The following is a 23,753-nucleotide window of genomic DNA, read 5'->3' on the forward strand; positions in this document are numbered from 1 at the left end:
TTGGTTTACCTATTAGTGGTAATTGATTTTTAAAGTTTTTTTTTTTCTTTCTAATTATGCTTATAGCAAAGACCATACCAGCTATGCTTCTTTTTATTTACTATGATGATGTAATGGACTGGCGATTCTAAATTGGCCCTAGTGTGTGCTTGGTGTGTGGGTGTGTTTGTGTGTGTCCTGCGGTGGGTTGGCACCCTGCCCAGGATTGGTTCCTGCCTTGTGCCCTGTGTTGGCTGGGATTGGCTCCAGCAGACCCCCATGACCCTGTATCTGGATTCAGCGGGTTAGAAAATGGATGGATGGATGGATGATATAATTTTTTCAGCCATTCATCTTCTTGGTCCATTACTGGATAATAATAATAAATTTTATTTAAATGTCCCTTTCCAAACACTCAAGGACACATTACAAGATAAAACCATAAAATTGTAAAATTAAGTAAATGAAGTAAATAAATAAATAAAAACACACCCAATTAAGAAAATACAATAAAACAAAAAGTAATCAGAAGAATGTGAAAAAATAAAATATTTGGCACTGAGAAGGCAATTTCGAAAAGTTGAGTTCTAAGGTGCTTTTTCAAATAAAGAAAGAATAAAAAGTACGGATTGTGGCAATGGATGGCGCTATACCAGCACTTAACTCATAGACAAACATGGGTTGCACACAAACTTTTTATTTTTCTTTGCTCGTGTAAAAAGTCTTCCCTGTTCCCACGATTACACAACACACTCCTAAAGCACAAACTTATTCACAATCACAACTTCTTCTATATTCTGTTTTGTCCTTCTCCTCCACTCCTCTCCGGCAAGCTTTGTCTCCCTCCTCCCTACTCTTGCTCCTGGAGTAAGCGCTGCTGGCTCCTTTTATAACGCCCCCAGATGTGCTCCAGGTGCTCGTTGATCTACTTCTGGCAGCATTTCCAGGTATGGCGGAAAAAGTGCCCAAGAGGGTTCAGCAGCTGTTGCAGCACCCCCTGGCAGCACCACCCAGATCCCAACAGGGCTGTAAACTCCAACTCCCATTAATCCCTTCAGGAATCTGTGGCACCACTGCAACCCATGGGGGCTGCCATCTAGCACCCTGGGGGAGGTACTGTTCTGTCCAAGCATGCTCCCTCAGTCCTCTCCGTGAAGGACAAGGACCTCTGTCATCTGGGACAGGATATAATAAGGGAGGGAGTTCCAGAGCTGCAGAGCAGCATAACTGAAAGCCTGACCTCCCATGGAAGGCAGGTGAACAGAAGGGTCAATAGGAAAACCAGAAGTAGAAGAGTGCAGAGAGTGGGCCAAAGTGTAATCTTTAAGAAGATCTTTTAAATGTATGGGAGCTATGTCATGGAGTGCTTTATAAGTGAGTACAAGAGTCTAAAAGTTGAAACAGTACTTAATTGGAAGCCAATAAAGTTTGTATAGAGTAAGTGTAATGTGACTATGAAAGTTAGCTTGATTTAATAAGCATGCAGCAGAATTTTGAATTAACTGCAGCTTGTTTACAAGTTTACTTGAGTTTCAGGACAATAGAACAATACAGTAGTCCAGTCTTGATATGATGAATGCACGTATTAGTGTCTCAGCTGCAGAGTAGAACAGTGAAGAGCCAAGTTTCGATATATTACAAAGGTGACAAAATGCACAGAATAAAGATGAACCAGAGTCTACTCTGGCAGTCTCTGTTTTGTGACTGGAAGTCATACAGTAACATATATCCAAGCAGCGAAGAGGCATTCTAGTTGTTCATCATACCCCACAATTTCCACGACAACTTACACATGGTTCATTTTGAGAAAGAAATGATTAAAACAGTGTTCTGAGAGCTCAACCTTGTGCCAATATGGAAAACCATATTAGTGACTATCCATGTAGAGCAAAATCTGGCAACGTGCAGAGTACCTAGACAGTAATGCTTAAATACACCAGAATGAGAGAGAGGTTGCAGGGGACTAATAGAATCCTACTTGAGGTCTGCAGAAAAAGTCTCCACTACAAAACAGATGGTGCTATAGTGTGTTGGACGTACAAGTCAGCTTTTTTTCAGAAAAGTACAGTATAAATAGCTGAGTGAGTATACAGTACATAATATTTTAAGCAGTTCTAAGCACTCTTTTAGTTACATGATATATTTCTGCAAGATTAAAAAAAAAACAAAATAAAATGTACAATGAATGCATATGATAGTATCTCTATTACATTCCAGAGATGACTTATTATAGGCACTACTTTGCCTATTACTTCATCTGTTAGTAATCAGCAGGAATCAATAAAAGTAGGGCACTAGAGTGTAAGACATGTTTTCTTATTTGCTTAAAGGAAAACACAGTCAGTTCACACAATAAAATAAACTGAAATGTTGCAACAAGCGAGCTATCTATAAGTGGCTGTTAAATTACAAAAGGTAGAGCATTGCTTTGTGGCCTTTCAAATAACAGTCATTCATAATTCAACTGCTGTAAAGAAAATGAATTCATAGCTTACAAAGAAATAAAGCATTTAGTAGCAAATATTGATAATGTTGATATACTATAATTTTCATTGTGAAGTAAATGTAGAAAGGACATAATTGGAGGGAGATGACTTACTCATTTAAATGTCTTCAAAACATTTTAGATAAGAATAAGCAAAGAGTAGTAAGATGGACTCTGAGAAAAGCAAGCCAGGAGGAAGGAAGAGTGTTGACATTGATGTTGATATATGAAGAAGCAAGAGCAGTCCTCTAAGTGATGGATAGTTCATCCATCAATTCCATTGTCCAATCAGCTTTTTCTGTTCTTAGGTGACATGGAGGGGCGGCATGGTGGTGCAGTGGTAGCGCTGCTGTCTCACAGTAAGGAAACCTGGGTTCGCTTCCCGGGTCCTCCCTGCGTGGAGTTTGCATGTTCTCCCCGTGTCTGCATGGGTTTCCTCCAGGTGCTCTTGTTTCTTCCCACAGTCCAAAGACATGCAGGTTAGGTGCATTGGTGATTCTAAATTGTCCCTGGTGTGTGTGTGTGTGTGCACCCTACAGTGGGCCCAGGGTTTGTTTTCCACCTTGCACCCTGTGTTGGCTGGGATTGGCTCCAGCAGACCCCCGTGACCCTGTAGTTAGAATATAGTGGGCTGGATAATGGATGGAGGTTACATGGAGAAAGAAGTGTCTCAAAAGTAATAATATTCCCACACTAACTGACACTCATAAATGGCCAGTTTTGAATTAGCTAATGCACTGCCTAATTAGCCATCTTTTGCACATTGAAGGAAAACTGGAGCTCTTGAAAAAAGCCCACACAGACATAGAGAGATTGTGGATGCCCCATTCAGACAGGGCCTGGAACAGGATTCCAGCCTGAAACACTGTGAGGTAGTAATAAAAACCACTGTGCTAAAAATAATTAATGTAACTATTTAATCACCCTACAACTATTATAACTGTTTGCAAAAATCATAGCATATGGATATTAGATAGATAGATAGATAGATAGATAGATAGATAGATAGATAGATAGATAGATAGATAGATAGATACTTTATTAATATTATAACATATCCTTAATTCAGGGTTATGTGAGGGAGTCACACCCTAACTTGGCAATGTCTAATACAAGACAGGAACCAGTTCTGAACAGAGTACCAGTACTTTGCAGAGCCTGTATGTGCACATACTCACACTTGTCTGGATTAAACAACCTGACCTGGGGTTCAAATCAGGATACTTCAGCTGTAAGAACTGTGTCACCATGCCACCCATGTGAAAACATTTTTTGAAAAGCGACTTCCTACTTCAGATGATCAGGAATAAGCTCATTTTTTATTAGCAAAAGAGGAGAAGAAACTCAGCAGGTGTTAAATATTTTGCAATTTATTCACTAAATTCTGGTGTTGTGTCTTACAGTTGCCGTCCAAAAGGTTCATTAGCATTCATGTCAGAGGCTGCCAGTTTGACAAATTAAAATTCTGCAATGCAATGTAAAGCAACCCAGATCCCAATAATTCATCTTCTAAAGGTCTCCTGGGAGTTGTGCAGGAGTGAATCAAAATATAACTGGTTTTGCAATTGTTCAAATCTCTCTCTCTTAGTCAATGACATGCAGATTATAAGAATGGAGTCATCAGTGGAGCTCAACCAATTAAATATGCTTTTCAGCTTATTATTTGTTTCATAAAACACAGGCTAATTCACACAGCTGAGGTTCTGTTTTAAAATAGCATATCTCATAACAGTGGAAGAGAATGAAAGAAGGGGTAAGCAGAAATACTAATACTTAATTGTTCACTATTTTTTGTGTTTACTTTGATTTAGGAAATACATTGTTCAAAACATAGCTTTTAATTTACTTTTGATATATGGAAGGGTAGAATTTATAGACACAATTAACATTTAAAGGTAAAGCATATACTGAAGTATCAGTTTCACAGTAGTATTTTTATTCAAGGATTTTTCAAGTGATGCAGACAAAGCATATAGGCAAGGTCAGTATGTAAAAACATGCAATAAAGCCATTTCTTATGAAAAGTAGTCTTTAGTAAAAAATGAATGTCAAAATAATGACAGTCATTTGAAAGACATTAAGTAGTCGTACTAATTTAATTTGTCTTGCTGCAACGTTAGCATGCTGTTTCTTCTCCAAATGAAAAGGAATAAGTGGAAAGGGAGCAAAATGTTGGCATAAGTGAAAAGGATTTATTTTAATGAAAACAATTAAAATAAGGAAATGTTGGTTTTGACTCAGATAGTTACTTAAAATATAAGAAATAGTTTTCTACTAGGTCACTCAACTTGATTGTATATTATTATTTTATTTTTTTTGTAGTCTGCTTTAAGTTGGGGGTGGCATGGTGGCACAGTGGTAGCACTGCTGCCTCGCAGTAAGGAGACCAGGGTTCATGTCCTGGGTCTTCCCTGTTTGGAGTTTGCATGTTCTCCCAGTGTCTGTATGAGTTTCTTCTGGGTGCTTTGGTTTCCTCCCACAGTTAAAGACATGTAAGTAAGATGGATTGATGATACTAAATTGGCATCAGTGTGTTTTGTGTCCAAATTCTGCCTGGGATAGGCTCCAGCACCCTCAGCAACCCTGTTCAGGGCAGAGAAGGTTAGAAAATGACTAATCTACTGCTTTAAGTACTATGAACTCTAAAGGCATTTCATTTTCTAGAAAGCAATCAGCTGCTGTCCTGCTATTATAAAAGTGACATGCCAGAATCAATTCTTCAGCTTGTCATGCAGTTTAATATAATTCCTAACAGCGACCAAGAAAGTCAGAAAGAAGGAAATTTTAACAATATTGGATCTATACATAGAGGGTCATGGGATGTGGTGCCCTATGGGTAGCATCAGTAGGTTAGGTACAAGGCAAGAAGGATGAGATGCCAGCCTATCACGGTGTACACATCCCTGCTCTCAGCCCTGTATGACATTTTTAGGAATGATATTTAACCTAATCTTTGTTTATTGGAATATCAGAAGAAACCAGTGTACCCAGAGAAATCCCATGCAGATATGAAGAGAATGTTCAAGTTCCACACACCGGTATTGAGACCTAAACTGTAACCCACAGTGCATCCGGAAAGTATTCACAGTGCATCACTTTTTCCACATTTTGTTATGTTACAGCCTTATCCAAAATGGATTAAATTCATTTTTTTTCTTCAGAATTCTACACACAACACCCCATAATGACAACGTGAAAAAAGTTTATTTGAGGTTTCTGCAATTTTATTAAAAATAAAAAAACTGAGAAATCACATGTACATAAGTATTCACAGCCTTTTCCATGAAGCTCAAAATTGAGCTCAGGTGCATCCGGTTTCCCCTGATCATCCTTGAGATGTTTCTGCAGCTTAATTGTCCACCTGTGGTAAATTTAGTTGATTGGACATGATTTGGAAAGGCACGCACCTGTCTATATAAGGTCCCACAGTTGGCAGTTCATGTCAGAGCACAAACCAAGCATGAAGTCAAAGGAATTGTCTATAGACCTCCAAGACAGAATTGTCTCAAGGCACAAATCTGGGGAAGGTTACAGAACAATTTCTGCTGCTTTGAAGGTCCCAATGAGCACAGTGGCCTCCGTCATCCATAAGTGGAAGAAGTTTGAAACCACCGGGACTCTTCCTAGAGCTGGCCAGCCATCTAAACTAGCGATTGGGGGAGAAGGGCCTTAGTCAGGCAGGTGACCAAGAACCTGATGGCCACTCTGTCATAGCTCCAGAGGTCCTCTATGGAGAGAGGAGAACCTTCCAGAAGGACAACCATCTCTGCAGCAATCCACCAATCAGGCTTGTATGGTAGAGTGGCCAGATGGAAGCCACTCCTTAGTAAAAGGCACATGGCAGCCCGCCTGGAGTTTGCCAAAAGGCACCTGAAGGACTCTCAGACCATGAGAAAGAAAATTCTCTGGTCCAATGAGAAAAAGATTGAACTCTTTGGTGTGAATGCCAGGCGTCACGTTTGGAGGAAACCAGGCACCGCTCATCACCAGGCCAATACCATCCCTACAGTGAAGCATGGTGGTGGCAGCATCATGCTGTGCGGATGTTTTTCAGCGGCAGGAACTGGGAGACTAGTCAGGATAAAGGGAAAGATGACTGCAGCAATTTACAGAGACATCCTGGATGAAAACCTACTCCAGAGCGCTCTTGACCTCAGACTGGGGTGACGGTTCATCTTTCAGCAGGACAACGACCCTAAGCACACAGCCAAGATATTAAAGGAGTGGCTTTAGGACAACTCTGTGAATGTCTGTCAGTGGCCCAGCCAGAGTCCAGACTTGAATCCGATTGAACATCTCTGGAGAGATCTTAAAATGGCTGTGCACCGACGCTTCCCATCCAACCTGATGGAGCTTGAGAGGTGCTGCAAAGAGGAATGGGTGAAACTGGCCAAGGATAGGTGTGTCAAGCTTGTGGCATCATATTCAAAAAGACTTGAGGCTGTAATTGCTGCCAAAGGTGCATCGACAAAGTACAGTAATCCCTCCTCAATCGTGGGGTTGCGTTCCAGACCCCCCCGCGATAGGTAAAAATCTGCGAAGTAGAAACCATATGTTTGTATGGTTATTTTTATATATTTTAAGCCCTTATAAACTCTCCCACACTGTTAACATTATTAGAGTCCTCTAGACATGAAATAACACCCTTTAGTCAAAAGTTTAAACTGTGCTCCATGACAAGACAGAGATGGCAGTTCTTTCTCACAATTAAAAGAATGCAAACATATCTTCTCTTCAAAGGAGCGCCGTCAGGAGCAGAGTATGTCAAAGAGAGAGAGCGCGAGATAAGAAAAGCAAACAATCAAAAAATCAAAATGTGCTACCGCGATAAAGCGCCATTTTGTAGAGGAGCGTCCGTATCCTGCAAACAGCCTCTGTGCAAACAGCCCCTCCGTCAGGCGCAGAGAATGTCAGAGAGGGTGAGAGACCAAGAAAAGCAAACAATCAAGCACCGCACGGGAAGCATATCATTGAGGAGTTTTAGTTAATATGTAATACATGCTCTGATTGGGTAGCTTCTAAGCCATCCGCCAATAGCGTCCCTTGTATGAAATCAACTGGGCAAACAAACTGAGGAAGCATGTACCATAAATTAAAAGACCCATTGTATGCAAAAATCCGCGAACCAGCGAAAAATCCATGATATATATTTAGATATGCTTACATTTAAAATCCGCGATAGAGTGATGCCGCGAAAGTTGAAGCGCGATATAGCGAGGAATTACTGTATTGAGCAAAGGCTGTGAATACTTATGTACATGTGATTTCTCAGATTTTTTATCTATACTAATAAAAGGCAAAGCCCTCACTCACTCACTCACTCACTCACTCACTCACTCACTGATTCATCACTAATTCTCCAACTTCCCGTGTAGGTAGAAGGCTGAAATTTGGCAGGCTCATTCCTTACAGCTTACTTACAAAAGTTGGGCAGGTTTCATTTCGAAATTCTACGCCTAATGGTCATAACTGGAAGGTATTTTTCTCCATTAACTGTAATAGAGTTGAGCTGGAAAGACGTGGGGGGCGGAGTTTCGTGTGACATCATCACGCCTCCCATGTAATCACGTGAACTGACTGTCAACGCAGTGCGTAGAAAACCAGGAAGACCTCCAAAAAGCGCTTAAGAAAACATGCATTATATAATTGAGAAGGCAGCTAAACAATAAGAAGCGGCGAGTGACATATACTACCATATTCATGAGTGCTGCTACCTCGAAAGAAAGCAAGGTGTAAACCTAAACTTTAAATTAAGTTCATAGACAGGCTACCGCTGGCGTTTCACATGCCCACAGGTAATGTGGGATACAAGTTTAATGAGAGGACGCAGGATATAAATGAGAGTTTTGATCACTTTGTAACTAAGTTAAAATTGTAGGTGAAGGGGTGTGCTTATGCAAATTCCGAGACTGTGTTTGTGGGGATTGACAGTTAAGGCGGGTGGGGAGTCACGCCATCATCTCCCTCCCATTCATCTCATTTCGCTCTGAGCTGAGCTCCGCAGCTAACGCCGTCTTCCGAAGCAACTTCGTCAGACTGCCACCAAATACTCACAGAAAAATCCACAAGTTAATACACACGCTGTCTCTAGAGTTTCTCCACACTGAATCCTCCAGGCACTACTTACAAAAGGTCACATTGACAATCGTGTTACGCTATTTTTAAAATCTTTCCTTTTCTTAGCACAAGCACAGCTGAGAAGCTTCATGCATGTGCTCCATAACGCTAAAAATAATGCATTTAATCACACTTTGCATTACAAGCAAAGGGGAGCTTTTGTCAATGCATGATTTCCTGGTACACCATTACATTGATCAGCGCATCCCTATTCATTTTACCCTCGCACCACCTTAGTTTGAGAAGAAGTATGAAAAATATGAGGTTAACACAGAAAACAGATCACCAATTCAAGCTTTATGAATAATCGATTCGCCATCAATAATTGTTTTGGTAAAGCCATCCTCCTTCCATTTTATAATTTTTCCGCCACTAGCCATGATTAAATGAACGGTAAAAAAGTAAGAGCAAAGCGAGGGTGACTTATTTAGGCAGGCATATATATGACAGCAACACTCATGACAATGTCAATCATGTTACGTTATTATTAAAATGTTTCCTTTTCTTTTCATTACTTCTTTAACACACTACTTCTCCGCTGTGAGGCGCGGTATTTTGCTATATATATATATATATATGAATGACCTCCAAAGAGCGCTGAGACTTTTGATATCATGAACGTGTCTGCAAAAACTGGGGTCTCCTGCCCAGCAAAAGTCGAGCAGCCAGCGCGCGTGCATAGCTGTGCCGGCCTTTGAGACGCTGACTGCGCTTCTGCCTTAAGTCAAAGTGAGCACTTTTAATTTTTTTCATCCTCCCCCTGTGCTATAGCCCAGACAAGTGCAAACACGGACCCCTTTTCTACACCACGGCAAACTAATATTAAGGCGATTCACACTTTCTTTGCACGTATACGATTATGAGGTCCTCAGCTCGGATTATGAAGACACACACAGGAGTGGAGGACTGACAGTGCCATCACAGCCGATTAATGGCGGGGACGCCTCACCAGTCTGCACAAGACCCACCGCGACTGTCCCCAAAAGGCGATCATAACGCCAGCGAACACATCTCTATACTATATAAAAGAAAAAGGCAACTTTCCTTTCTTTACACCTTTTTCCTTTTATCCCAAACCAAAGCCTTTCTCTTAACACTGCAGAGGACACAAAACTAATTTTCTTTAAATGCCGGTAAGGCACATTACCAGAGGCACAAATTTGAACGCTCACATAGAAAATGTAATTTCAATGTACCTGTACTTCTTAAAACGTTAATGTTTTACTGTTTAATAACTTATAGACTATAATTTATTATTTTTCCCTTGCACTCAGTGACCAAACCTATACACACACATATAGACACATACAAACATACACACAAGTATATGTATGTGTATATATATACACACACACACACACACATACATACATACATACACACATATATATAATTTGTGTGTGTGTATGTATGTATGTGTGTGTATATATGATGTAGATAGGTATGTATGTATATATATATATATATATATATATATATATATATGTGTGTATATGTAGATATGTATATAGATATGTAGATATGAAGATATGTATGTGTATATATATGTATATATATGTATGTATGTATGTATGTATGTATGTGTGTGTGTGTGTGTGTGTGTGTGTGTGTGTGTGTGTATATATGACAGCAGAAATCCAAGCTGTGAGAAAACAGTAAAAAGGAGGCGTGTCAGACGTCGTGGTACATTTTCTGATGCAGCTACGAAAACAACTTCGTGACGCTGCCGCCAAATACACAAAACAATTACTTTGACGATCATGTTACATTATTTTTAAAATGTTTCCTTTTCTTTTTCATAACTTCTTTAACACATGACATCGCTAAGCGGGTATTTTGCTATATATATATATCACAGCGACACTCATAACAGTGACAAAACAATTACATTGACAATCATGTTACGTTATTTTCAAAATGTTTCCTTTTCTTTCTCTTTCCTTCTTTAACACACTACTTCTCTGCTGCCAAGCGCGGGTATATATATATATATATATAGATAGATAGAGATATATAGATAGATATGAGAACAACATATATATATATATAGATAGATAGATAGATAGATATGAGAACAACACTCATATCAATGACAAAACAATTACATTAACAACCATGTTACGTTATTTTTAAAATTTTTCCTTTTCTTTTTCGTACCTTCTTTAACACACTACTTCTCCTGCGATGTGCTGGTATTCTGCTAGTTTTTAATAAATTTGCAAAAACCTCAAGTAAACTTTTTTCACGTTGTCATTATGGGATATTGTGTGTAGAATTCTGAGGAAAAAAATGAATTTAATCCATTTTGGAATAAGGCTGTAACATAACAAAATGTGGAAAAAGTGATGCGCTGTGAATACTTTCCGGATGCACTGTGGGTACAGTTCAGGTCTCAATAGCGGTGTGTGGAACTTGAACATTCTCTTCATATCTGCATGGGATTTCTCTGGGTACACTGGTTTCTTCTGATATTCCAATAAACAAAGACTAGGTTAAATATCATTCCTAAAAATGCCATACAGGGCTGAGTGCCGGGATGTGTACACCGTGATAGGCTGGCATCTCATCCTTCTTGCACTGTAGGTCCTTTGAGTCATCTGGAAGTAGTACTAATTCTTGTACCACTATGATAACTTTTAAATTAGGCAACCAACAGAAAACTACACTTATGCGCGCTAAGGTCATAATATTGCTTCTTCCCAGTTTGTGTTTTTTTCTGAATTCCTAATTTCTCCCATTCCTTTATTTTCCCACATTTTGTTTGTAGCCCCTAAACCTAAATGGTGTCTGTCTGCAGGGATGAGGCCTACTTTACAGTTAGAACTCTTACATAATGCTGTCCATAGGACCTGACATATTCGAGAGGACTATATAAGGACCTCCCTTGCTTCATCCTTTGCCGTGGACTTAGTAAAAGCATCTCCACTTGTTTTGAATTTGTGGATTAAGATAAGGACTTTTTATCATGAGTTTTGTTAATTAGTTCACTTATTTATTTCAGTTCCTTTTTTTCTTTGAGATATTGCCATAATTTCGACCTCCTTCTTTGCTAATTAGTTTATTTCTTATATTTCATTCTAAGTACTTTTTTGATTTAGTTATTCACTCGATATAATTGTTTTAATTCTTTTCTTATGTCTTTATGTTATAATTATTTATTATTGAATTCTGAACTTTTTAATTATGTATTCTTGAACTTTGTATTCTTTATGTAAATTTAATTAGAAAGTTAATTATGATTAATTTGGTATTGAGTTTAAAATAGGTTTACTGGCAGTTTTTGCTCTCCAATTGTATAAATGTGATTTTTTTTTTATTTGAACTAGAATTAGTGCTAATTATCGACTAATGCATAGATAAATATGTAACATGGATAAAAATAAGACTTATGTCTCATATACCCCAGTTATGTGTCTAATTTTTGGTTACATATACAGTTAAAATGTTATTTTAATTTATGTAATATCATATATACATTCATTAACAAATGGGGGCACAAAAATGTTAAAACTGACAGTATAGGAGACATCCAAGGCCATTCTCAAAACATGCCCAAGTTACCTTAACTGATTCACATGATCTGTAGAAGCAGAGATAGCAGGATGGTTGCAATCCTTCTGTGAAAGCTGAATGTTTTAGTGTTTTTTTAAAATCCTGAAATTATTAATTGTTGTATAAAATAGCACACACAATGGTAACAAGATGTAGGGAACTTTAATATTCTGATTGTAAGCTAAATCATGGTCATAGGTCTTTAGTTTACAGGTGTCTTAATCTCAAAAGGATATGAGGGTAAATGTGAGTAGATGTCCCATAAGTCTCAGGAGGCCACAAATTTCACATTTTTATAAAGCTACTTTATTTTTAAAGTATGTTTCTATAACACATTTTTAATAGTGTCTAATGAAAGCAATTTCTTATGGCTCTTCTGGCCACCTCTTTTTTATTTACATGAATGTATTTATGTACAGCATTTCCATATGAATACATGTTTTAGGCACCCTAGATATTTTTTATAAATTTTGGTTTAGATGTTTACTTTCTATCATTTGCATTAGTGTGTTAGTATAAAGTGCAATTTCAGACTTTTAAACATTAATTAAAAAATTCAGATGTGAACGTCAGTAGCCTTTGTGCACTAGGAACCAAGTTACCTGAACTATTCTATAGCTTTACAGTAATTATTTACCGCTCTGATACTGATCTTTTCGATCAAAAAATAAGTCATTACGACACCAATTTATGAGAAGAATGCATACTTAATTGCAGAATTACGATATATGAGGGATCCTCTAGAGTGCCTATTTCTCTTGCACAATTTCCCTCAAAAACTAATCAGCACATCGTCATCTCATAACAGGCTTAAGTTGCCAGTTTAGCATTTTTCTGTCCAGCTGTTTTAGCTCTAGACCATCCTCAAGAAACACAGACACACACGCAGACAGACACACACCCATCATCAAAATATCAATAAGTTCGGTATCAGTAAAATGTCAAGATCCGTCAAAAACGGGAGATCGAAATTTTTGATCAATCTAAAACTTTAGCTTCAATCCTCCCTCCCCCATAGACAATAGGCTATGGTGGGGAAGGGCGCAAAGCAAAAAAAAACTAAACATTACAGTTTTGTATTTTGTCAAATAAAGTAATATTTTAAGAGCTCAAGCTTCTACTATTAAGGAAAAACATATCATTGACCATCCATGAACAGCATGATTAAACAAATATACCAAACAGGTACTAATAATAACATAAAGAGTTGATGGACCAAACTGATTAACCAATAGCTGAAGAAGTATTTGATCTAAGCAAAACTCAACTAAAAATTGAGGGCATGATACCACAACCTTCACATCATTAATTCTGACACCATGGCAAGACTAAGCATAGCAACAAGATATAAGTACACCCCTCTAAAGACTGGAGAAGTATTTTCAAAAGTGGACTTCAGAAAAGAATTGTTGCCAAAAAACCATTCCTCAAATAAAACCAAGAGTCTTACCCATGTACAAAAACAGAAAGACTGAGGTGCTGAGCAATGGCAGCAATTGCACTAGACTGACAAGTCAAAATTCCACATTCTTGGCTGAGACAGGGGCCAAGTCATCTGTAAAAGAGCTGGAGAACATTATGTGGATAAGTATCTGCAGGTAACAGTCAAGCACAGTGGAGGTTCAATTTAGGTTTGTGGCTACAATTCTACAATTGAATTTGGTGTCTTGGTTGGAAAATTAATGGAATCTTCCATACTGAAAAGTACAAGCACATACTTATCCATCATGCAATAGCAACAGGGAGATGTGGTTTAGTGGTTAAAGCTTTTAACTTCAAACCATGAGGATGTAGGCTCAAATCCTGCCACTGACACTGTGTGATTATTGGTAAGCCTCTTCACCTGCCAGTGCTCAATTGGAAAAAACAAAAGAAATGTAACCAATTGTACCTCAAATGTTGTAAGTCACCTTGGATAAAGGCATCAATCAAATAAGAAATTAAAAAAAGTGTCTGATCAGTCCCAACATCTTTCTGTAGCAAAAAGGTCATGAAGAACAATTTTCAGCAAAAAGAACAACAAGTAGCTCTACAACAGATGGTATGACTTTCACGGCCACAGCTTTTCATCATTAGGGCTTTTGAATTTCCTTCAGAGACAGAGTCTGCAGCAGAACTGTGGTAAGTTCCTCAAGTTATTTAGAACAAATGATCAGAAGATTATCTGCTTAACAATGTACCTTAGACAATTTGTGCAGTTTTAAGGGCAAAGAATGGTCATAGTAAATATTGATTGGATTTAGTATTTTTGTTCTCTACTCTTAATAGAAGTTTTTCACTTTAATATTTTTGAAAGCATCCTTACCTTTTCTTTCTTACATGTCTTTATGTTTGTTTTGCTGCCATCATGATTTTTGTTTCACATTACATTTATATTCTATCAGAACCGAAAATCAGTTTGCTGTATTTTTTTGTTAAGTTTGGAACAGACTTAATCAAAGGGCTAACAATGGTAACATTTTTATTTTCTGAAGTCAATGGATGTGTGACAGTGCTGGTCACAATTTAACAGGCTGACTCTGGCTCTATAGTGAGGTCCAGTTGTCAGAGTGCACAGAGTGTTTTCTGATGAAAATGGTGGAGCAGAACATGCGGATTTTGCTTCACACAAGTGTAATGGTGAGTATTGGCAGACTGAAATAAAGAAAGCAAGCACTATCATGTTCTTTACTTCTTTTCCTATGAACCCCATATTTTTTAAATGAAGTCATTCTTAAACCCTCATTGAGTTTTAATAAAAGATCACATGAAAATTCCTATCTCTGAGGCATTCTTATTAATAAAAAAGAGCTTTGCTAATTTATTTAGAAAACATACAGTATATATCAAATTAAGATGTTTAGTTTATATAAAAAAAGAGTAAGTTAAACAAATCATTTAATGCTATGTCTAGACATGATTTTTTTTCTTGTCAGAAACTCAAATGAAACTAAACATCTTAATTTGATATATAGAGTATGCAGTACAACAGAGTAGGTGGTTTTCGTTTTAATGAATTTTAAAATTGTCAATTTTTAAAAACAAATTTTACTAATTTTAGACACAGTCATTATACTGCATATTTGTTAAAAAGACAATTTACTCTAATAACTCAGACAACAATGTTTTTCATTTGCCTTGGAAGAAAAGTATAATAAAGTAAGGTTGTTGTTTTCAAAGGTTTTTTGGAGCATTTCAAAAAAGCCCTCAAAGCGACTTGACAAGGTATTATTTTAGAAATCGGTAAAACAAATAAACTCATTTCAAGCGATAACTGTTATCTTTTCATGACATTAATTGATTTAAGGTGTTTAAAACTGTTCAATTTTGTATTTTGTTAATATCTCTTTCCAAACAAGATGAAAAAGCACATTGGAAATTAATTTTGTAACTAGTAATTTTAAGCTCAACTTTAACTGTAAAAACTGATAATACTTAATTTGTCAGAAGTAGGAAATTTAGTTTTTCTCACTGTTTTAAGCAATATTATAACAAACACAAACAACAACCTGCCCTTAAATGCACATAAGAATTACAAAAAAGGAAAATACTTCTGATGTGAATTAGTCCCAGTAGCATTTCTTCACAAATTTGTTGGCTGAAGATACTCAGTATTAGTGTGTCAGAGAGAGGATATGCAGAGTTTTGTTTTCATTGTCTATTTTACTACAACCCCTAGGGGGTCCAAACTGTGCACCATAGCTAAACTTGCCTTTTTAATGAACTTGGTGGAGGGCCTCAGCTGAAGTCATGTTACTGGCCCCGGCTCACAACAGTGTAGAAAATCGCACTGGTCATCACCGAGTTATAAAACATGTAAAGGATGTCATAGTCCATATTAAAGGAGTTTAGTTTTGTAAGAAAAAAAAAACTCTGTTTAAATCATCAGGCTTTAAATACCAATGGAGGCCTTATTCCTTGTGGAGGGGAAACTACTGTTAATTTAATCTGAATGAAAACCATAGACATATGTTTGACTCAAAATTAATACACTTTGAATGCAAGTATGTTTCTGAGTAGTCTAAAACTAATGATATCAAACTGCATACATTTTGTTTTACATATCAATTTTATTTTATTCAAACATTACATGAATGATATTTTATTTATAAAAAATATAGAGAATTAAACAAAATATCGAGGTTTTGATTGCAAAAAATGAAAAAAAGAATTAGCTCTAATTCAGTAAGCTTTGTTATTACTTGTTCTCTCTTGTTACTTAAAAGACTGGAAGGAATGCGACTGGACACCTTGATCTTTGTATGTGTACTGGAATTTATTTTACTATGCAAGCACAACACAGCTAAATATAGAGTATTTTGGTAATTATTCCAAGCACTGACATAAATTAAAACTGAAATTGAGCAAGAGGTTATGGATCATCAAATAGGGCCAGTGTCCATTGGGGATTGACCTATGTATGTTTCGGTGATTTTCTTAATTAAGGTAGCAGTGACCTACCCTACAATCACACATTAATTAGATTGTAAAATATTACCGAGGAAAATAATTATTTTGGTATTATTCACAAGGGGACAGTTCTGAAGGAATTCTATGTTTTTTTCAGATTTTTATAGCCAATAAACATCTTTAAGGGAATAAAGACACACTGTCTTTGCTATGAATACATTGTTCTGTTTTTCTTGGAAGTGGCAACAAGTTTTAAGAACACTATTATATTTCAGTTAAGCGCAACAAGAACACTGTTACAAAAGATGGACGTTTAATTTTCTGCTTCTTTCTTTATTTTACACATAAAGGAAGAAACTATTAATCTGACAAGTTCAATTTATGTTACCGCATTATTTTTGATGTTTGTACTTCAGTTTGAAAGCTGAATGTACTTTGAACATTGTTCAAATAAGATGTTTTATTATTTTGATTTATTATGATTTTTGTATAAATTCATTTTTCAAATTCTCTTCATCCAACCCTAGGACTATGCCAGGCTAGAACCTATTCTGGAAGCACTGCTTCAAAGGCAGAAATGGACAGTAAACAAGGCATATGTAGGTGGCATGTCACACATGAGTTAGGCTTGCCAATGGGTCTAACGTGGTCATAAATTAGTTTTTCACGGGTCATTTGGCAAATTCAACTCACAATTGGAATTTATTATTTTTGTAGTTATTCTATTTAATGAAAATAAAATTATTAATTACTAGACCAAGAACATTAAAAAATACTTAAGATTCTATGAAATCATTATTTTATCGTTAACATAGCAAGAGTATCACCAGTAAACATTAATATGGAACACTCAAGAACTTCTTGTAATCTGTACCTTAGCTTATCAACCTTGTTTTACATATACACCCTGCAATATCTTCCCCTGGGAACCTCAGGAATGATAGGCCTCACATTTCTGGGGCTACAACTTCACCCTGTTTTTGACCGCTGAGAGGACTGAACAAGAGTGTCTCACTGTTTCCATTCAGGACATAGGTTAGACAGATAGCAATCCCTAACTCCTTGGTGATTGATGGTGTCAGTAAAAACAAGGTACTTTCAGTAAGACAGTAGGAATTTTTTTTCTAAAATTGTATACATTTATTTGCTGAGAAACCAGGTGTATCAAACACCACAAGTTAAATAGATAACATTATACAATCTGAAGGGTTCATATCAATGTCCCACAGCACCTTTAATTTCGGCTAGTTAGCCTTGAGCAGTTGCAGAGTCAGTAGTCCAGAGAGTGTTGAACATGGAAGTGGAAGAGCAGATGAACCTTTGCTAGCAGCAAGTTTCAAAAGGAGAAGAGCGAGGAGAAACCAAAGAAGTGACAGACCCCAAAATGCTCTAAATCTATCTTTAATATAATAGTTTGATGAGTGGTCATGTAAGATTTACAGAAACAAAGAAACAGTTGCATCATGCTAAAACCAAACAACTGATAACTTATCTCTGGTCATGTTATTTGTCTAAGTTATTACTATGTAGCTTACAATGATACACTAACTAAAAAGTCGTGAATTATTCTTCCTAAATTTTCTTACAAGCCTATACACAGTATTTTAGTTTAAGTTTAAAGCTCAAACAATCTAATAATCTTAGCACTATGTAAGTGGATTCTTGAGGATGCTTTTTTGTATTTGCATATATTCCATCAGCTTATTCATCAGTCTCTTTGTATACATCCCATCAGATGTTAAACTGCTTTCTCCCTGGAAAGCACTTGCTCATCCCAGCCAAAAATAAATTCTTTATCTACATTTGTATTCTACTTTAAAACTGCTTATTATGTAAAAAATCCTATAATCCTACATTAACACCTCACACAAATTAAATATAACAAGTCCTTATTTACTGCGGTGGGCTGGCGCCCTGCCCAGGGTCTGTTTCCTGCCTTGCGCCCTGTTTAGGCAGGGATTGACCCTGAGGTTGGGATATTGCGGGTTGGATAATGGATGGATGGAAGTCCTTATTTAATTAACTATAAAAACACAATTTTTAACTTCAATACAGATGGGATGCTATTGTATGCAGAGTGGATATCCATGTATGATTTATTAACTTAAGGTATGCATATCCTCAGTAATAGTATTCTGCATAGTTAATTTATTTATGTACAGTATATTCCTTAGTAACAGTCTAACATTTAGGTGTTCACCCAACACTAAGCCATACCAGGATTCTATGATTACCAAAACGTATTAAGCACACTGTTTGAAATTCCATAATTTTAGGTATAATAAATAAAACAATTGGCTACATATTACTTTACCAGTATAATTTAACCATCTTGCCTCAGTTATTGGGGGAAACAATGCCTTGCTACTGTGTGAAGCACAAGACACATGAACATGTGAGAAACACTAATTTAACTTACTGAAACAAATAGTCACGATTCTCATTAAAAGAACAGTCTCTGGTACAACAGGAACAACGGCAAGTTTCTTATGTGTGGCTCAGGTTTTGGTTCTCATGCCTAGGTGGCTTGATTCAGAGAAAAGAGCTAAAGGCTTGTGGCGAGGGTTTAATATGTCACAGTGCTGCCACTGGAAGGACTCCATTTCCCAGCAGACCCAAAGTGTATTACCCTAATTCAGTGTTTCCCAACCCCGGTCCTGGGGTACACTGTGGCTGCAGGTTTTTGTTCCAACCAGATTCCTAATTAGTGACAACAACTGATAACACTGATCTCATTTAATTAGCTGGTATTATTTTTCTTTTATTCTACATTCAGAAAAGCACAACAGCATGATTTTTACATTTATAAGACAGTTAGAAATATTTCTGCTTTTGCTATTAGATTTAAATGCTTAACTCTCTTTTCTTGATTTCATTATATTTTGCCCTTTCTCCGTGCAGTTTTTCTCCTTCGTTGTATCTTATTAATGATGATTAAAAATGAGCAGAGCACACACCCAGGCAAACAACACTGAATAATTAAAGGCTCCAACTACTTTAGCATCAGACCCATTAATTAGTAAATAATAGATTAATTAAACAATTATAACACCTAGAAAAGTAGAATGAAAATCAAGATGAAAATATTGTTAAAAAGAAAAAAATACAATATTCCCATATAACTGCTTGGTACATTTTAATATATATAGTAGACCCCCGTGAAGTTGTGGTTCAGAGTTCACAGCCTCAGTAATTTGCTGATTTTTCCTTAGAACCTAACTAATAATTGTTAGCGAAAACTGCAAATATCCTCCGCATTTTATGGCTTTTTTCATCCCTGCAGTGACTCTGATTGGTCTTCTGCTGAGGGTGCTGGGGCTTTTGAGGTCAAAGGGGGCCGGTGACCAAAAGCAAAAAAAAAAGTTTTTGTAATTTGGGTTTCAAGTCCCTGTCTGTCTGTCTTCGGTTGGGATACCTGTGCTTATTCATTTTGTCCTGGATCGTTTTCGTGGGTCTAGACTGTCTGCCGTCTGCCTGTGTACATGAGGTCTATAAGTGGATTCATGGCCATTCTGTGAAGAAAGGAGTGCTCCTGAACCCGTCCACCCGTCTTCACCATTTCAGGAACTACCGGTAGGACTATCTTTACATTTCCATTTAACGTGCGGATCTATGGAATATCTATTTTCATCATTAGATTTCATCTGTTGCCGTTTTACATGAACATTTTCATGATTTACTGTGTGTTTTTTGTTTGTGCTTTGTTGTATTTAAAGGTGTAATCGCCGTAAGGGAAACAGGGGTGGTATTGTTGTTTTCTTATTCCATTTGTTTTCATTACATTCTTTATTTGCTGTTTGATTACCGGTTTGCTTTGTTTTTGTCTCTGTTTGTGAATGCGCATGGTTCAGGTCAAGGCTGAGTGCGTCCCTGGAATCTCCACCATAAAAATAAATAAATTACCGTCTTCTCGATGGTGTGAATCTTAGCGGCACTGGGCCGCTGTGGTGTTATTCATTTCTCCTTGCTGCTGATTGACTGTGATGCATCTCCAGCTGAATGTGTTTTCCGTTTTGTTCCTCTTAACCCTTAAACCGCCACAGTAGTAATTTCCTAATTCCATTTGTGAGCACGCAGGAGCTGATCAGTCAGTGCCATACATTCGTTGAGCAGTCAACTCATGACCACTGCCAGCCCCTTGTGAGCATGGGGCTGAACACACCCCTAGAAGACACAGACGCTCCTCAAAAACACCCTCTTAAAAAAGGCTTATAGGTTACCTTCACATTGCTCCCTTACTTGCTGGGCTTACTTGCAGCTGCTCTGTCGCGTGATATGCTTCTCGCGTGACACTACACTTACTTAAAAGCATGAACAACACCTGTCTTTTTTGGCTGATTGCTTTGTTTCTCTCTCCTCCCCCAGACATTCTCTGCTCCTATGAGGGTTGTGAACCCCTATGATGCTTGTCTATTCTTTAGTCGATAACTAACTGCATACTGAGCTTGTTTTACTTCTGAAAGATACATGTTTGTTTGAAGTGCTTGAATAAAGTTCCTGTCTCTACAATCTTCTGTGTTTCTGTGCAATTCTGTGACCCAAGTGTGACACTCTGAAGTACTGCAGCCTCACTTTCCCTGGGATTGAGTCGCGCACTAGACTAGCCTGCAAGCGTCAGTGCTTAACTCTGTGTGCTTGCATGCAGCCAGTTCAAGAGCAGTTGGCTCAGTGATTTACTGAGTGTAATCTATGGCGTCAATTGCAGTTTGTACATATTGCTCCAGTAGTTTTTTTAAATAGTTTTTACAGTTCATTAGAAGTGTGTAAAATAATCAGTACTGCAGTAATTGCGATGCTCTTTGCATGAAAAAAATGTGTTCCAATAAAATTTAACTTTTTCTTTGTTAATTGTGATGTTTACTTAAAGTGCAGCAAAAAAGTATTTGGCGTCTAGGGATGCATTAACCCCCAAGTATGTTGCAGTTTAAGGGTTAAAGCCCCAAGATGCTGCAGAAACAAGCTGCACCGTCTAAGGCTTCTGGCAATGAAAATGCGCTTGCATGAACTACAGTACATATAGCGTTAACATCGGTATTTTACATTCTAGCACTGCAGGAGACATAGCAGTACAGTATACAGGTTTACCTTTACATTCTTTATTTTTAGGTAATGTATTAAGCTGAGTTTGAAATTAAATTAAAGTGTTTTGGGGGCATATTTAGGGTTTAAACTATGAAAATAGGCATTTTCTAACCACATCCAAAATTCGCGGTTTTTCACAATTCGTGGGTGCTCTAGGAATGTAACCCCAGTGAATTTTGGGGGTGTACTGTGTGTATATATATATATATATATATATATATATATATATATATGTGTGTAAAATTCTTTTTGATGATATTTCAAGATCTTTTTTAAATGGTGAAAATGCCTTTGCAAAATGGTTAATGCTTTTTCTCAAAATCTAGAGGGGCACCTCCTTGACATGTTTTGCTTAAACAAGCATTTGTCACATTCTTGTAGTTGTGTTACACTATTTATTGTTGAATTTTCTGGGCTATTATTATACCCATCCCTAACATAATACTGCCAAACTTGCATCATTCAATCAAGGTACACAGGGCTGCAGAGCCATTCCAAGCATCACCGGGCACAAGGCAGGAAACAGCCCAGGATGGGGAGCATCCAATTACAAGGCCAACTGACAAACATACCAGCACTCATGCACTCACACATGTGGCCATGTAACCCAACCTACATGTCCCTGGGATGTGGCAGTAAAACCCATGAAGAAGACATAGGGACACATGGGTAGTATGTACAAATTTTACACACATATCCATCCATCCATCCATTAATCCCCTTGGGATTAATAAAGTATCTATCTATCCATTCATTATCCAACCCGCTATATCCTAACACAGGGTCACGGGGGTCTGGTGGAGCCTCCAGACAGAATTCCATCTCAGGATAATGGATCTGTAAGGCAAAAGCGTTAACCATTTTTGCAAAGGTGTTTTCACCATTTAAAACAGATTTTCAGATATCATCGAAAACCTATACAGTTATCACTGCAATTCTCCATTACAATTACCCAGACCATGGAACATGTGTTACACAGTTGTAGTTACATACCTTGATGTTTTTATTACATTTTGAAAGTACAGATACATTGTAACTATGTAAGTACACTTGTTTTTGGATCAGTGATAAATTGTTACATTGTAATTATATAAACTGTGGAATAACAATGACAACTGAGTAATTAAGTATAACGTTACTTTGTATTACACAGTAAGTACGGAGTAATAACTCGTAGTTACACTGTACTTATACAGGTAATTATGTAGTAGTTACAATGTAATTATGCACACTTAACACTAGAATTACCAGAGCCTACGAAAAAACTTGTAATGTCGACCCACCTTAAATCGTTTCTTAAATCCCTTTACACCGCTCCGCCAGTGTCCTTTGTCTTCTAAATGTGCTGTGATAAAGAGAAGCTAGAAGCAGCCAGCTATTCCATTCCCCCACCAATTTAGAACGTGCACAAACTTCTCCAAGCCCATGCCTTGATTGAGTATCTGGGAGTGAAGTGGAGTTTTAGAGTGGAAATAATAGATAGTTATTTGGAACACACTCATTTCATGTCTGTTCCGTTTTTACAGTAATCTGTGTAAACACATATATATTCTACTAGTAGATGACAAAATGTAGGCATAAACTATATAATGTATGAAGCCTAAAGTCCAAATATCAAAGAAACATTTTCACAAAAGATACAAATATAACACAACAATTGCGCTTTTATTCAAAAATATAACTGCAGAAACAAAAAGCCGCCTTAACATGCGACATTGACAATTGTTTATTGTAACTGCCTCCGTGGTGCAATAGAATCAGTTCCTGCCTGGGAATCAAAAGGTTGCGAGTTCAATCCTGCACCCCTCCATTTTGAGAAGTAAACTGCTCTTAGTCTTACTATTTTTGAGTAAAAGCATACATTTGATTTCAGTCTGTAACAGCCGGTGCAATTTAGGATCCTTGTAAAGGTTAGCTTTTTTTTAATTCACTTTTCATTCTCTCAGTCGCGTTCAGAATCAATCCATACAACCCCATCTGACAAGGCTGTTTTCACATAAAGACGCGCTACAGCTCTGCAGTGTACCACGATGCATACTAACGCCTCCCCCCCTAAAAAAGGGTTCTGACACACAAACGCTGGCGAAGCTGCCTTCTTCGTATCTCACCGTCACTTGATTTTCTTTTTATTCAGTTTTATTGAGTGTTC

This window comes from Polypterus senegalus, chromosome 7 (genome assembly GCF_016835505.1).
Source record: "Polypterus senegalus isolate Bchr_013 chromosome 7, ASM1683550v1, whole genome shotgun sequence".
Classification (NCBI taxonomy): Eukaryota; Metazoa; Chordata; class Cladistia; order Polypteriformes; family Polypteridae; genus Polypterus; species Polypterus senegalus.